The sequence below is a fragment of the Macrotis lagotis genome, chromosome 7, assembly GCF_037893015.1.
Source record: "Macrotis lagotis isolate mMagLag1 chromosome 7, bilby.v1.9.chrom.fasta, whole genome shotgun sequence".
Lineage (NCBI taxonomy): Eukaryota > Metazoa > Chordata > Mammalia > Peramelemorphia > Peramelidae > Macrotis > Macrotis lagotis.
In genome coordinates, this window is record NC_133664.1 from 169,840,180 (window position 1) to 169,847,207 (window position 7,028).

At 32.6% G+C, this 7,028-nt stretch overlaps 1 pseudogene; it reads left to right on the top strand.

The window, feature by feature from the left end:
* The first annotated feature begins 676 nt into the window (after window positions 1-676).
* On the top strand, window positions 677-1,082 carry LOC141493907 (protein FAM136A pseudogene; annotated as a pseudogene).
* Window positions 1,083-7,028: the final 5,946 nt, after the last annotated feature.

Consider the following 7,028-nt stretch of genomic DNA (forward strand, 5'->3'; position numbering starts at 1 on the left):
GGGAATGGTTGAACAAACTGTGTTATATGTATGTGCTGGAATATTATTGTTCCCTAAGAAATCATGAGGGATGGAATTTCAGAAAAGCCTGAAAAGATTTGTATGAATTGATGTGGAGCAAAATGAGGAGAAGCAGAACATTATGCATACTAACAACAACATTGGGGAAAGATCAATTGTCATGAACTTGTCCATTTCAGCAGTGCAATAATCAATTGTAAATTATTTAAAAATATTTATGATAAAAAATATTATCCAGCAAAGGAGTTGTGGCATTTAAATGAAGACCAAGGCTTATTATCTTCAATTTTTAAAAGTTGTCATATTTTATATCATTTTTTCTCTCTAATGTTTTCTTTCTTCAGTTTGGATTTGATTCTTCTCTCACATCACCAATATGGACCTTTTATTTAGGAGGGTTTTAAATGTAGTCTTTATCAGATTGCTTTCTGTCAGGGAGCAAAGGGAAGGAGAGAGAAAAATGAAAAACTCAAAACCTTGCCAAAAAGTAATGCTTGAAAACTACCATTGCATATGATTGGAAAAACAAATAAATGCAATTTTTTAAAAAAGTAAATGGGGGGAGGGACACTCTTGGGACTTCATGTGGATGCCCAGCTAGAGTTCTCAATTTGATCAGGACAAGGAGCCAGGCTAAGGGGTTGGGATGTACACCATGGAGGCATTGCAGCAGATGCGTGTGCAGGAAGCAGTGGACACTATGGTGAAAGTACTGGAGGGTAATAATAAGCACAAGATGCAGGATACCATGTTCAGTTGCAGTGCCAGTTTCTGTGAGGACACCCAGGCATCCATGCATCAGGTTCATCAGTGCATTCAACACTGCTATGCCCCTTTGGCCCAGTCGCAAACCCTTGTGACAAGAGAACTAGAGAAATTTCAGGACTGTCTGGCTCGATGCACCATGCACTTCAATGACAATGATGGATGCCAGGAGCAAGGATCAGCAGGTGAAGAGACAGCTAGAGTTCTGTGTGATCAAATGTGTTGATAACTACATGCACCTCATCCCCACCATGATCAAGAAGATGAAGCATTCTCTAGCATCTATTGCAAAATAAAGTAATTTTCAATGGTAATATGGGGGGGAAGAAGGGGTCTACTTGTAAAATTGTATGGAAATTTTAACCTTTCAATGAAAATTTAAGAATGAAGAAATTAAATTTTGGGAATTTCGCATCTTCCTGTGGATTCTGTCCATTATTTGGTTTAGCCCATAGGTAAAGAAATTGAAGAACTGGTGCTTGGAGTGTATTGGAGGTAGTGTGGAGGGCCAAGAAGTGCCCAGGCCCATCCTTTCAGTGAAGGTGATCCCTATTCTGTTGGTTGGATCCCTTAATGGCTTTTTGGTTGGTTCAGAGGTGCTCCATTCTTAGAAGCTGTAATAACCCTCTGTGTTTGTAGGTATAGAACTGAGATCAATTAGGTATGAGAACTGAGTTCTCTCCAATCTACTTCCATCTTGTATGAATCCCTGAGGCTGCTGTCCACCACTGTTTGATGCCTACTTCATATCCCCCTGATTGAGCCATTTCCCATAAACCATAAGCAATAGCTATGAGTTCCTGACGGACTGTAAAAGAGAAACTCATTTGTGCTTTTCTCCCCAATATAGTAACCCAGCATTTAGAGGGAAGTGTGGGGAGAGGGTTGCGTGGATAGTGCACTGATCTTTCTTTTGATGAAGATAGTGCTCATACTAACTTTCAACTGGGACACAAAGCAAGAGGATAAAAGGACAATCTCCCACCTGGCATGTGAATCTCTGATTCCTTCACTTTGTCATCTCTAAGACTGCTGCTGAGGTTACCTTTTCTTGCCCTTCTGGAAGAAACTACAAAGAAAACACTTTAGTTAAAGTATTTTTTGAGACTAACATGAAACAATTTTGAGTTAAAGCTCTCTTTGCAGAGCAATTTTTAAGCTTCTTTACTTAATGGAATGACAGGTGACTAGTCTGGGGGGGGGCAGAGTTTGTTTTCCCCAAAACAGAAAAAGGGTGATGCCTGACCCTAGACCTGATGTTTTCCCACTTAACTAGAAACAATTTGTTGCCAGAACTCTCTTAGGACAGGAAAGGGCCTGAGTAAATAACAAGGGAGAGTTTTTAATACACCAGAGTACAGGAGGCAGCTAGCACCAATTATTCAGTTATCATTGTTGGTTAAAACTTCAAGCAACGTGTTAGTACCAGGCATCATGTTGACAAAGATCTTGTCCTCTTTATACCACTGAATGCAATTAACACAGCCTTCCTGTTCAGGGTTTCAAGGCTATGTCTTATTTTCCTACTGGTTTGATTAAAAAATAAATAGCTTGATTTTTTTTAACTTCCCCAAAAAACAGGGGAAAAAATAATATGTCCTGTTCACATGATCAGGACAAGGCATAGGTTGAGGACAGCTCAAATACTCCAGTATGACATCCCCATAAAGTATGGAAAAAGAAAGGAAGCCAACAAATATATTAGATGGATCTCCATAAGATAAAACATAAGACATAAAGAAGAATCACAAAGAATAGATAAGCCAGTTCTTGTTTACTTAATTCAGTCATGTCTGACTCTTCATGACCCCATTTTTGGTTTTCTTAACGTCTCCAGTTAATCATACAGATGAGGAATTGAGGCAAACAAGTTTGAATGACGTGTCAGTTAGTTAGTGTCTAAAGTCATATTTGAACTTAGCAAGATAGCTCTTCCTGAATTCAGGCTTGGCATTGTATCCACTGCACCACTGAACCACCCCTAGAAAGGATTCATGAAGTGAAATCTTTATTACTGAAAGTCTAATTTGATGAAATCACTGATGCACTTGAATAACTGAGGAGTACTCTATAGAACAATATTTGGTCAAAATTTTAAAATTCAAATATATGCTGGCTCACAATGCAGAAATAGTTAATATCATTTACAAATCTTCCAATTAATTCCATTTCTGCTTAAGGTTTTGTACCATGCTCTGAGATTCTACACCCAAGCACAGAATATATGTGAATAACACTATAATATTATGTATATATGTCTGTGTGAATGTGTATATACATTTGTATTTTCCATACACATATATAAATTATATATACATATATGTATATATAATTTTGTCATCTATTTTTGTCTTCTGGGGAGGGCAAAAGAAAAAACTACGGAGTTATAATATTGACCTCTGATTCTTTAGATTATCATATTAAGCATTTCTACTTTTATAGTTGCAGTTACATAATAAGGAAGGATCACAGCTTTGTGTAATTAGTTCTTATAGAAACTCATACTTTACTCAAAGTTATGAGTCAGTATAATAGACAATAGACAAAACGGGAGAGAGAAAATAGTAAAAATGTAAATAAACTCAGTGTTTACATTGTAGAGATAAGCTCTAGTTCTTTTTGCCAAAATGATTCCTTAATGTGTATGTTTAGTCTGCCACAAAGATAAAAGCCATAAACACTGAGGTAATTTCATTTTTACAAAATATATTTCAAAATACATTTTTTCTGTCAATTTTTTCTGGATCTTCATTTTCACTGAACCTTAATAGCATCATGTGAGCATTTGTGTTTTAGAATTCATAGAATCAAAAGAGTAAAGGACATCTACTCCAGCTTCCTCAATTTCACAGAAGAAACTGAGGTATAAAGAAATTAAGTGATTTGCCCAAGGTCACAAAACTAATCAATGTTTAATTCATGATTTAAACTCAGGTCTTTTATGTTCATTCACATATTAGAAGTCCCATTAGAAATTTTCATTCTTCATTCATCTGTCATTCAAAAAAGCACTAATAAATTAAAAGCTAAACTCTAAAAGCTAGAGTTTTTCCTTGTACTAAGTAATGAAACCTGAATATCTCATCCTAAGGAATGGGAAATTTGACATGACTTCCTTTCACTTCCAAGAATTTTATATATATATATATATATATATATATAATATTTATTTAAAAATATACCAAAAGCTGATTATGAAAGTATTTTGAATAACAGAAATGCCAAATTCCTCACAAAAGGTTAAAAGATTGGAAGAAAGGCAGTTATCTTTTTCATTCTTCTCAATTTAAAAATTCACCAAAGATCTTTTGAGGCATTCACTAAGTCTTCAATGTCATGATATAGAGTGTTCTAAAGCTACTAAAATAATCTCATTGTTGGGATCACTCCATCTAATAATATTGATCCTATCACAGATTTTAACCCAATCATTCCTGCTTCTTCTGTAGAACTCTAACCCATGAACTCTAAATCACCACTGAAGTCCCTTCAAAATGGAGATTGCCTTCAAATAGTTCCCTTGAAGTTACATGCATACAATGATATATGAGGTTTTCCATCAATTATCCTATCACTTAGTAACTACTTCATATTTTTTCTCACTGTACATTTCTCTGTGGAGATTCTCTAAAAAGCAAGTGAATATATGGAAAGAAAATAGGAAGACAGTTGACCATCAGAATGTTCCTCTGATATCTCTCAATGGGAAAAAAAAGAGTAGAGAGGGCTCCAGTATTAATAATCAAACCCAAATGGCAAACTCTGGATTTAAAATGGGCAAGAATTACATTAGATGGGCACATGTGAATGGGTTGTGATATACTTCAATGAAAAGAAATTCATAAATTTCTCACAATAGACAAACCAAAAGGTTAATTTGATTTTTAAAAAAAGATAGAACAACAAATTACTAGTATCAAAAATGAAAAGAGGGAACTCCCCACCATTGAGGAGGAAATTAAATGAATAATTCAGAATTATTTTTCCCAACCGGATGTCAATAAATTTAACAATCTGAGTGAAATGGATGAACTTTACAAAAAATATAAACTACCCAGATTACCAGAAAAAGAATTGAAGTAACCATCAATAAACTCCCTAAGAAAAAATCTCCAGATCTAGTTGGATTTACAGGTGAATTCTACTGAACATTTAAGAAAAAATAATTCCAATTCTACATAAACTATTTTAAAAAATAAAATAAGAATCAAATTCCTTTTATGACATCAATATGATACTGATACATAAACTAGGAAGAACCAAAATGGACAAAAAAAATTCTAGACCTATCTCCCTAATGAAAATTTTTGCAAAAATTTTAAATTTAATTAAATTAATTAGTTAAAATTAATTAATAAAAATTAATGATAATAATAAATTAATAAAAATTAATAAAATAAACAAAAATTAATTACTTAAATTAAATAAAATTAAAATTTTAAATAAAATTTTAGTTAAGAGATCACAACATACTATTAATAGGATAATAGTCCACGATCAGGTAGGAGTTATATCAGGTAGGCAGGGATGGCTCAATATTAGGGGGGAAAAAATCAACATAACAAAACTAGTAGAAATCATATAATCTCAAGAGATGCTGAAAAGGACTTTGACAAAATACAATATTCCTTCCTTTAAAAATACACTAAGAGTATAGGGGAAAATGGAGTTTTTCTTAAAATAAAAGCAGTATCTCTAAAACCATGAACAAAGTTTATATTTAAAGGGGATAAACTAGAAGTATTCCCAATAATATCAGGGGTAAAAATAAAAGGATGTTCATATCACCACTATAATTCAATATTGTGTTAAAATATTAGCTTTAGCAATGAGAAGAAAAAGAAATTGCAGGAATTAGAACTGGCAATGAGGAAGCAAAGTTTTTATTCTTTGCAGAGGATATGTTGGTATACTTAAAGAACTCTAGAAAATCACCTAAAAAACTACTGAAAACAATTAACAACTTCAGTAAAGCTACAATAAATCATCAGCATTTCTATATATGAACAGCAAAGACTAAGGGGAAAAAAGCTAGAAAGAGAAATTCCATTTAAAGTAACTAAAGACAACCAAAAATTCTTGAGAATCTACTTCTCAAGACAAACCTTGAAAATATATGAACAAGATTACAAAATATTTTTCACAGAAATAAAGTCAGATCTAAGCAATTGTGAAAACAGCAATTGCTCAAGATTAGGCCAAACTAATTATAATTCTGTCCAAATTAAATTACTAATTCAGTGTCATATCAATCAAACTACCAAAAACTATTTTTCATATCTATTAAAATAGTATCAAAATTCATCTGAGCAACAAAAAGTCAAGAACATCAAAGGAAGTGATAAAAATGCAAAGGAAAATAGTCTAATTGAACCATTACATTATAAAACAGCAGTCATCAAAACTGTCTGGCACTGGTTAAGAAATAGAGTAATGAACCAGTGGATTAGAGCAGGTACAAAAGAAACATTGTAAATGACTAAAGTAATGTACTGATTGACAAACCCAAAGACAGTTTCTGGCATAAGTACTCATTATTTGAAAAAAAATTACTGGAAATTAGAAAACGGTATGGCAAAAACTAGGCATAAACCCCTATCTCACACTCTACACCAAAACAAAGTCAAAATGGATACGGAATTTAAACATAAAGGGCAATACCGTTGACCAATTATAGATCAATAAATACTCTATTTCTTGGATCTATGGAAATGGGAAGAATTTTTGACTAAACAAGAAATAGTGAACAACCTGGATGATTTTTACTATATTAAATAAAAAGTTTTTAAATTAATAAAACCAATATAGCCAAGATTAGAATTAAAACAGAAAGCTAGCAATTGTCATAGCAAGTGGTTCAGATAAAGGTATCATTTCTATAATAGATAGAAAATTGCACCAAATTTATAATATTGCAAGTTATTCCCCAATTGGTAAATGGTCAAATATGAACAGGCAGTTTTATATGTGTTTCATATCTTTCTGTCTTTCAGGTGACTTGAGAAATAGTTTCAGTTTTCTCAGAAGAGATTCAGTGTTCTCCAGCATATATATATATATATATATATATATATATATATATATATATATATATATATATATATATATATATATATATATATATATATATATATGTATGTATGTATGTATATATACCATCTCTGACAAAGTCTCTATTGTCTTCTAAAAAGAAAACCTATGAGTAAAGTTATATATGGTCATGTAAAAAATGCTCCAAGTCA